Source organism: Gavialis gangeticus, unplaced genomic scaffold (genome assembly GCF_001723915.1).
Source record: "Gavialis gangeticus isolate Ggan-Ray unplaced genomic scaffold, GavGan_comp1, whole genome shotgun sequence".
NCBI classification, from domain to species: domain Eukaryota; kingdom Metazoa; phylum Chordata; order Crocodylia; family Gavialidae; genus Gavialis; species Gavialis gangeticus.
In genome coordinates this window covers 56406202-56416961 of record NW_017728992.1, presented here as the reverse complement: position 1 = coordinate 56416961, position 10760 = coordinate 56406202, and the positions used below count along the sequence as shown (strand labels likewise).

General features: G+C 43.1%; 1 protein-coding gene across 3 annotated transcripts in view; it reads left to right on the top strand.

Moving 5' to 3' along the window:
• The window catches only part of TBC1D7 (TBC1 domain family member 7), a 42539-nt gene that overhangs the window by 20413 nt on the left and 11366 nt on the right, over positions 1-10760 (top strand). The window lies entirely within an intron of this gene.

The window sequence follows — 10760 nt, the reverse complement described above, 5'->3', positions numbered from 1 at the left end:
CCACTTGCCCCCATGTGCCTGCATAGTTTGCAGCCCTTCTGTTTCTGTGTCTGTATTATTATTAGTTGTCTGCTCACAATTTATTTTTGATTTTTAGGAACACTGAGGCATAGCAAGTATTGAGCAACTTTTCTTTCTTTTTGTCTTGTGTTAGTAGCTCATCTCTTTTTAGCAGTAGACCCATGGCTTCCCTGCCTCTCATTTCTGGCTGATATCTTCAACATTTCTTGCTGGTTGTAACTCATTTTTCATCTTTCTTTTCCTGATTTTTGTCCTAATATGTTCATGTTACTGTGTTTTATTCTTCAATAATGACATGCCCTTTCTCGTAGTGAAAGTGTAGTGGCCCTGCTTTCCTATTCCTTTGCCTTCCTTGCATTAAAATAATGAATTCTGACTTATTATCACAGTCTCTCTGTGTTCTGACCATCTTCACATTCTCCTGTCAGTCTGTCACTATTGGTCAGAACATCTAGTTATTCCCTCTTTCTGAAACAGAACATTATATTTCTACGCACAGTAAGACTAGCAACAGACATTGCATTGATCCAGCTGTGCCTGGATTTTTCACAGAACAAAAAAGTCATGAATTGGTTTGTATGCACATTGCTCTTCCAGTTAGTTTGGTGAGCAGCTGCTTTTCTGCCATTGATTCAATTATGCAATCCCAGGATAACCATTCAGATGCACTTTGTGATGTGCCAGGACACAATGTTAGCACGTCTTATCCCTTGAACTGTCCTGGGACAATAGATGTGGTTTCTCCAAGGACAAATGCAACGTCTGTTTATAGGTAAAGAACTTACTGGATATGTTATGCTTTGTCATGTTTTTCTTCCAGCAGTTATCAGGGAAGTTAAAATCCCTCATTATTATTAGCTTATTCCATTTTAAATATTCATGTTACCTGTTTCGAGACTGTCTCTGTTTGGGTGGACTTTAATATACTCATGCACAAATCTAGAATTTTCAAAAGGGTGGGTGGCAGAAGATGGTGAGTTGCATCATCACATATAAAACAACACACATTTTTCTCCAGTTAAAAATAAACTAGAAGCTTTACTAATATGCTAGGGGCCTAGGGCTGTATTATTAAGTTTAAGACTGAAGGAAGAATAAATATAACTTCATTGGAATGAGTCAAAACAGTCTGCAGGGCTGTGAAATAGGGGCTTCTTGACCAGCTAACAGACAGTGGAATTACAGGATGAGGGATAGGTTGATGCGTGGAACCTCAAGACCATTAAAAACAAGGGGGTCATTCATACCTGTGGAATGAGGAGTCCAGAAAGGATCAGGGAGATGGTAAGGAGCCAGGAAGTAAAGCAACTTTGTCAGCACTGTCTGACTAGAAATGCTGTTGCCACAGCCAGGCAGTTAGTTTTAAACTTTGGCTGCACCAGGAATCGGACGGGTGCGAGTGTACCAGTGCACCCTCCTCCTCAATCCACCCCTGAATATACTCCTACCACAACATCTTTGAACTTCTCCCTCCTTCCCCCCTTTATCATGACACAGATATACATAACAGATCTGCTGCTCTCATTCTCTTGGACCTTCAGCAAGTGCACACAATCTTGACATACGGTGCAAGGATGCCCCCCCGTACCTGTTATTCCAGAACAAGCTATATTAGTATTAGTATAGTTAGTATTTCAGTGTTGGCATTTACTCCACCAAGTCACTGTAATGCTAAGTAAGTAGTAATTTTCTTTACATATCTTATCAGAACCAAACATTTTCATGTTTTGAAAAAAAATGTGTCCGCGCATGTCTGTGTGTTTTTTAATTTTCTTTCCACAGAAAACTTCAAAATAGAGTGGCTTTTCACTTCAGTTGGGAATGTAAACAGATTTTAATGTGTTGCAGTGTCTTATAGAACAGAAATTCCATTTTTCAGCTTGTCATACTGAAAGCATTAGAAAGGTCCAGTTATCAGATCAGGTATGTTTAGTCATTCAGTTGGAATCATATCGGCCAAAGAATTAGCTAATTATAGGTGACTTGTAATGGTTGCACTTGAGTGTTTGTGAGGTTCGTTTTGGATTAGAATTTAGAAGCCCAAAAGCTGTGTCTGTAATGTATCCATATGACAATGTTTCAGTCTCTGAGATCTACAAAAGGGAGTTGGGACTCTCACAAGGACAGAATTTTCCATGCGGGCTTTCTTATTCACACTGTTCAAGTGGGACATGATGTGAACACAGCCTTTTCCCATGACACTTTGGACTAGATGTAGTCAACCATCTTATGGGAGACAGTAAAAAAAACCCAAAACAACCCATCCTGTGCTTTGCTTTCTTTCAGAGCTGTCTGCATACAGTCATTTGACCTGCAGGTGGTTAACCCCTGGTCACTGCTCCCTCTGTTGCTCCCACTATTGCTTTGGCCAGCATCTCAAGGTTCTTGCTCCCACTTCCTCTGTTAGTAGCTTATCCCTTTTGTGTAGTAGACCTGGTTTCCGTCCCCTGGCCCACCTCTTACCCCCATCTTGGGTACAGGGTGGCATAGCTCTCAGGTCCTTGAGGAGCCTGCCGCCACTGCATTAGGGAGTCTGAGGGGCACACCTGACATACAACTTCCAGCAGCCCAAAAGCTGGACAGTCCTGCCTTACTTAAGAGCCCTTGTTTGGGGGAGATACCACTGTACAACAAATGCTTACAATTGTATTCAATGCTATTCAATACAGGTTCTCTGATTGTTGTGCAGAATTTATCCAGAAGCTATCAGTAACAATTAGATGGAGAAAATAGAGAGAGAAGGAGGTAAAGTATGCAGATTGATTTATTCTCTCTCCATTCAGTTGAGTGTTTTGTTTTCAGTAAGTTATTTAAATGACTTCATTTTCTAGCACCCTTTTCTCTTACTCCTGGCATAGGTACATTTTCTGTGCCGGTTCAAATAAATTATTATGGATACCTGATTTAGTTAATTTTTTTCACATCTCGAGTAGAAAAACTTTCTTAGGATTTATGCCAAATCTCCATTAGGAATAACCTGCCAGTATAGCTATGCAGCATAGTTGTGCAGTTTTGCTGTTATAAAACCCTGGTGTAGTGTGCAGGACCACTGATCTCTACACACTTCATCACTTTCCTGATATAATTAGCACCAGCAGGAGTCCATAGCCTAGACGTAGGCTACAAGTACCATTCTAATGATTAAGCTGAAGTTTGGAGGGTAATGAGGGAACACTTGAATTATGCTAACTCCCCCAAAATTCTGTCTAGATAAGGGTCTGGGCACTGATTCAGCAAATCTCTTAAATGTGCACTTAATTTGCAGCAGAATATTTCAGCATGTGCTTAATTAAGTGCTTTTCTGGGCCAAGAGCTTTAATCAGGACAGCCATTTTAATTGGGATGAAAGGGTAAAAACAGATGTTGCCAGACATGTCCCACCACAGCTCATCCACCTCATTGAGTGAAATACATGTTGCCTGTTGTCTTGCATCAGGCAGGGCAATGTATTCTCCCATTAGTGACAAGTAGGGGGTGCATGTGGGTGCATGTGCACCCCCTGAGCTTGGCAGTGCACCCTCTGCAAAAAGTGCCTTCAGTGCTGCTGCCAGCGCTTGTGGGTGGTCGCCACTCGCTACTGCCCCTCCCCTCTGTTGACACCACCGCTGGTGGTGTCTGTGGGCAGTCTCTGATTGCTGCTGGCTGCCACTGTTGCTGCTGGTGACATCTGTGGGTGCTTGCCAAACCTCCCCCACTTGCCACCAGCACCACTATGGCCACCTGCGGGAGCTCACCACTCGCCATTGCCACGCTCCTGCCACCGACACTGCCACCACCACCTGCGGGAGCTCGCCGTGGCCCCCCAACCTCTGGGGGCGCATGGTGTTCATGTATTCTTCTTGCCTAGGGATTCCCCATGTCCGTTGCTACTCATACCTGCTTGCTGGGAGGTGAATGCTGGTGCAGAAGTGTGGGGCAGCATGGCACCTGGGGAATTCCAGGCATCCCATGCATCCACGCTGGGACCTGCACCAGGTGCCATGCTGATCCATGCTTCACATGGAAGCGTGGATCGTGGCGTGAAGGTGTGGGGCCCTGGAATGTCTTTATGTCCCGCACTGTTTTGTGCCTCCTTGCTGTGACTTGTACCTCTGTATGAAGCATGGGTTGGTATGGGACCCAGCGCAAGTTGCAGCATGGTGGCATAGGTCACTGGGGATTACCCAGGTCCTGTGCCTCCCTTCTGGGACTTGTGTAGACTTTCCCCACTTACAGAAATGCCCCTGGAGGTCCTGGGGCAGGTCTCTGTAAGTAGGGAACCCTAACTTTTCCTGCTTAGGTGCCTCAAGATTACCTGGGTTGTGTCTCTATAAGCAGGGAAAGCCAGGCAGATGTTCCCAGGGTTGGAGGGGCCCAATCCTGCATGGGATTTCCTGTGGTGTACTGGTTCAGGCCACTTGAACTCTCAAAGCACTGTCCCAAGTCAGCTGGAGAGTGTGGGCAGCACTGAGCCACTCACACTCTCCTGACGCAGTGAAAACAGATGTCTGCATCAATAAAGCAGCACACTTTTACACTACCTTTTGTCATGGCCACTGATATGGTGCAACAAAGGGTAGGGGTGTCCTTTTGCTTGCCATTTATGGCACCACAAACATTTTTATGGCAGTATAAATACAACATTTTTTTTCTACCCTTAGAGTGTACATCAGCACATGCCAGGTGTAGCGCTTATTGTGCAAATCCATTTTGTGTGAGATTTCAGAGTTTTCCTATCCCAGTGATTGCTAAGGCCCAGTTCTTCAAATGCATTTGGATTTTTGCCTCCCGTCAAAATCATTAGGTTTTAGGTGATTAAATCTCTGTAGGTCTCTGCTAACCTGTTTATCTTTAAATATTTGCTTTGAAATAATAAACAGAAAGCCACCCTCCATAGATGATGCTGTTGTTTTCTTGAGGTTTGAGAAATAAATCAGACGTAAAAACATGAAAAAGCTAAATCTGTTTAACACAATCACTTGTTGCTCATTTCACTCTGGAAAGGTTAACATCTTTTATGACTGAATGTACATTATGCTGTACATGGAGAAGATCACAGGTACATACTTTGCCCAGGCTATAACAACAAACAAGCTATTGGCAGTTTTAGAATACATCATATGAATATTTTTGGAAGGTCACTGAGAATTGTGTAGGTAATTGAGACAAGGTAGGATAAGAACACTGTTAGGTCAGAAGGACTGCATTTGATTGGGAAACAGAGGTGTTGCCTAATGAGAATCCCAAATCTTTTGTCATCTTACTCTTTTTTTGGATATGTTTGTTAATGCCGCGCACACAGTAACTGCATTACGTGCCTTTTTTATAGCGAAGTGTAAATGTAGGTTAGTTCTTTGCATTCTTTGACAGAAAGAACTTGCACAATAAAACAAGCTGCTTAGGATTTTGCATGTGGGTAGTTCTTTGCTTTGTTTTGGCTTCATACTCTCATTTAATTTTACGTTTTCCCCCCCTTGTAATTGTCAACATTCCTGTTGAAATGAAGGACCACTAAGGGAGGCCTCCTATGGCTAAAAGTTACACCTGTAGATTTTCAAATGCATTAACAGCCTTCCCCCACCCAAAGATGATATCTTAAGAAAAATGTGCTTTTTATTTCAGTGGAATTGAGTGGGACTGTTACTATAGTTCATTTAAATTTCTATGATCATTTTTCCATTAGTTGGGTTATAAATATTTTTTAACAGTTTTCTAAAGCTAAAATCCATGAAAGCAAATGTGATCATGGGTAACTTGTTTTTGAAAAGCCAGAGTAGGATATAAAAATGAAACCAATGATTAAAGCATGTATAAAAGCTACTATGATATAAAATATTTAACCGTGTAGTTAGATAATTTAAAGAAAAGGCATTGTGACTATATCTGCTTAAAACTTTCTGTCACTGCCAGTTATAATGCAGCTCCTTTTGCGGTACTTTGTGGTTTTGACAACCGCTATGCTGTTTATCACAGTGTCATACACTAGCTTTCCTACTATGTTACTGCTTGCTGGAGCTACTGCTATAGTAATAATCACTGACATTTTTAAAGTATGACCTCAGAAGATGTAGCCAGTTAGTGCTAGCTATGTCTCCACTTAATAAACTTCTTCTTTGGTGTCTTGAACAGGAGACAAGGTAACTGGTTGCCTTTATTCTCACATGAACATTTACATAGCTAAAAAAATTGTTTAGGAATTAGGTTGAATACACTATGGAAAAAACTTCTACTATTACTTTCTGTAATGAATGTAGACTCTTTACAAAATTGTCTAAATCTGTGGGGAAACCATTATTTGGTTTGAAAAAATATATATTAGGGAATTGGGGATAGCTACATTAAAGACCTATTTTTGTAGAATAGGAAATAATTGCTCTTTCATTTTAGTTCTTGCATAAACTGATAGAATCCAGCAACAACATAAGATTTTAGAGGAGCGACTTGTCGTGGGATATTTAAACACCGATAGAGGCAGTAAGGGTTTTTGTTTGGGTTATTAATTTGTTGCTCTTGTTTGGATTATGTTGATGTTATATGATATAGTAACAGTAAACTTAGAATTTATCTGCAAAGGGGAAAGCACTGGGCTTCTGTCTTTTCCAGATTTATGATTTCTAAAGTAGGCCTGAGGGTTTGACTTGCTTTTTAATAAAAAATGTAGTGTAGTTCTAGTTTGTTTTTGATGACTGAAAAACTTATGCAAATGATGATACCAGAGAAGCTATGAAAGTATAGGTTTCATCAATGGTGCAGAAGAAGGGATTTTTTTTTGGTAGTTTATCATTGAAAAATGTTAATACCTGTTTAGTTGCAATAGGTAATCCATGTTTGCAAAAAGAGAAGCCTTTGGCTGTGTACATAGGTACAAATGATCTAGGAGAATTCTCCTGGGTTTATTTTCCTGGTAGAAAAATTTACCCAGAGATGCCTGAATAGATATTTGAATGCTGAACCCCTGAACAACAGAGAGCTTGCAGTGCTGATGCTGCACAGCCAGGGGGACACTGTTCAATCTGGGATGCTGGAGGACTGTGCTGTGGCTTCTTCTGGAAGAGAATGTATACAACATTCGTTCTCCTAGGAGAAGCTCTTGGAAGTGATTTAACCCTGGTTGTTCCCGGGATGTTTTTCTCCTGGCGTGACCATTTTTGATCTTGGACAAAAATTCTAAACCTTTGTATACTTGTAGTTTCTCCTGGGAAACTTTGTTAGAGAGATAATGCCAGCCCTTGATCTACAACAGTTTAAAATAAATAAGCTGTGAGACCCTCTCTAATGGTACTTAAAGGAAGAATGGATTTAATATTACTAATTCTTCTAAGGCAGAAAACAAAGCTGTGTCTTGTAATCCTTTTTTCAGGGTACCCTTATACATTGTGAAGAAGGAAAAAATCCTCTTTAGGTTGCATTTTAATTGTGTTTTGTCTTGGATATTCACAGAGATCATGAAGGATAATCAGTATCTGATCCTGTGACCTTCAGAGGAGGTCAATTTCCTCCTCTTTTTTGTTCTAAAAGAGAGATTCTTTTAAAGTAAGCACCACAGACACAACAATAACACAGGCCACCTCTCAGGGTCTTTCTGACAGGTCGTAAGACAAGAGATTTAAAAATAATGCAGAAGAACAGGACTGTCATCAGAAGGCTGGTTTCTCTATGGCATTGGATAATGGGTGAGCTGAGCTTTAAGGCTAGTCTCAAATCCAGAATCTTTTGATTCAGGTTTGAGAGAGAGCTGCTGTCTGAATGAAGTTCATTAGCATTTGAAGGTAATTTTTCAAATTGTTATATGGTGTTTTATGTTCACAGGATTCATGTAGTAAGACTACTTGCAACCCTTGGTAACTTACCCTTCAGGTTCCAGTTTAAAGTCATCATTAGTCCCTGCAGTCTGTTAGGGTCTGCTAATGACAGTGGACAGGTCATTTCTTCATTTGTATCAAGAAATACATTCATTTAGCATGGCAAAAAAGCAAACATACAGCAATTCAGGTAGTTTTTTATGGAAAAATACATGGTGGGTCCATGATGAAATAGTAGCTCTTCCAACAGTAACTTTTCGCACTGCTTCAATTTCTAGCACCACCTAGTAATGCCTTTGCACTTACAGGTGCACCACGGGGCATGGTATGGTCCTCCAGTATCCCAGAAGGCTTTGCTCCTATCTCCCCCATGTACCTCCAGCCACCCTCCCTCTTTCCCCCCTGCTCCTCCCATGTGCACATGCACACACGTACAGCTCCAGGGATTTTGTCTGTCGTGCAAAACTCGACTGCCCCAGGTAGGAGGAGTCAGGTTCACAAGTCACCATGCAGATTTGTTTTCCAGGTCTGTCTTTCTTTGTGAACAGGATAAAATCCTTCCTGTCTAAAAACCCTAATTCTCCGGCTATGCCAAAAACCTCTGTCCCTGTTGTGTCAGCATCTTTGGCATTACCTACAAGTCAAGAGGAAGGGTGCAGAACAGGAAACTGTAGGTGGTGGAACTTGTGTCTGGGTACTTCAGGAAGGTGAGCTCTTTTGCTTCTACAAGTGATAAATCATGGTTGGGGTGAAGGGGAGACTCTTCAGCTTCTTTCCTGAAGCAGAGGGAGCATCAGAGCCCCACCTGAGGTGGTGCTACAGGTGGCACAGCCAGGAGGTGCAAGTGTGCTTTGCATGGTGATCAGCTGCTCTAATTTGGAAAGGTCTTGTTTGGGGTAAGGGACAGTCCGCAGGGCCCCCTTCCTGAAGTGGAGCCTGTGTCAGAACCTCCCTTCTGTTGCTGACCTCCCAGGGGTAGGCCTTGACTCTGTGCCGGCAGGAGTACAGCATGCACTGAACCTGCCAGCACTGCTGAAATGGCAGCCACGGGGCATGTAGTGGAAACTGAACACGTGTCCTGTAGCTCTGTACTCCCAAGTGTGGCAGGGTGGGAGGGGAGGGGATGGGATGGGGGACTGGTTCCCTGGACAGCCAGCTAATAGGCATTTTCCTCTGCATTCAGCTGTCCTGCACAGATGGAGGCCTCTGTAAAGCATCATGGGATTGCTTCATGCCAGCCCCCTGGCTGTAGAGTGCCTGTGGTGTACATGCTCTTGTCATGCTCTGCCCTGCTCCATACAACCAGGACTTGAGTGTCTGGATGTGCATTTCATGCTAGCTTTGTGGTGCTGCAAATCCCCCTGAAATTCTTACCATTTCAAATGAATGTCTGTTCATAGTTGATGTGAAGGGGAGAGAGAGATGGAAGTGTTGGAAGCTGTTACCTGTCCTTATCTTCATGTAAGCTCTGCAGCACCCATCCTGTGCTGCTTGCTCTTATTCCATTCTGTGTAGATATCCAAAAGTCAGACACTTCTTACCTTTTAAATTTATAGTTAGAATTAGTAAATCATCAGACAGGCACTGCATGTATAATTCAGCACATTTCTATATCCTTGAAATGGAAAAAAAGAGATTAATAAATGTAGATGTCTTTACCGAATAAAAAGAATTACTGTTAAAGTGTGTGTCATAAGCAGGGAAGCTGACTTTCTATCCAGAACAGAAGCATGGAGACACTGTAAGATGGCTTCTGCTGCTGCTTTTCTTGCTTCCTTACCATACAAGAAGGGAGGGGCAGGGTCCAGTTTTCAGTAGATGCTACCATTTTAATTATTTCACAGATGAATTGGAGCATGGACAGAGCTTAATCTTCAACTCACTCACTCTTCCTTTCCTGCTCAGCCAAAAGCAGCCAGTTCAGCTGTGAAAGGGTTAAAACTGAAGCTTTTGCCTGAGCAGGAAAGTGAGGGTGACTGAATTGAAGGTTAGGCTCTGCCCCTGGTCTATGTGGTCATAACTAGTTAGGGAGCTTCTGGAGGGATTGGATGTATTCAAGTCAGCTGGTCTGGACGATCTCCACCCTAGAGTACTAAAGGAATTGGCTGAGGTCATTGCAGGACCCCTGGCACGGCTTTATGAGCACTCGTGGTGCTCTGGTGTGGTGCCAGAGGATTGGAAGAGGGCCAACGTGGTTCCCATCTTCAAAAAGGAGAAAAAGGAGGACCCAGGAAACTATAGGCCAGTTAGTCTTACTTGGATCCTAGGCAAACTGTTCGAGAAAATTATGCTGGCACACATCCATGAGGGGCCAGCAGGGGATTTCATGCTTAGGGGCAACCAACACGGGTTCATCAGTGGCAGGTCCTGTCAGACCAACCTGGTGGCCTTCTATGATCAGATAACCAAATCATTAGATGCAGGGCTAGCAGTGGACATAGTCTTCCTGGACTTTCAGAAGGCCTTCGACACTGTCTCTCACCCCGTTCTCATTAAGAAACTGGGGGACTGTGGTGTCGACGCCCACACAGTCAATTGGGTTGCCAACTGGCTGGAGGGCCTTACCCAGAGGGTGGTAGTGGATGGGTCATTTTCAGCCTGTAGGGATGTGGGCAGTGGGGTCTCCCAGGGTTCGGTCCTCAGGCCCGCACTGTTCAATATCTTCATCAGTGACTTGGATGAGGGGGTAAAAAGCACATTGTTCAAATTTGCTGATGACACTAAGATGTGGGGGGATGTGGGCACTCTAGAAGGGAGCAATAGGCTACAGTTGAACCTAGACAGGTTACAAGGGTGGGCGTATGAGAACAGGATGGGATTCAACACTGACAAGTGCAAAGTGATGCACCTGGGGAGGAACAACCGGCACCATAGCTACAGGCTGGGGAACTCCCTTCTTGTCAGTACAGAGGCAGAAAAGGATCTTGGAGTCATCATTGACTCGAAGATGAACATGGG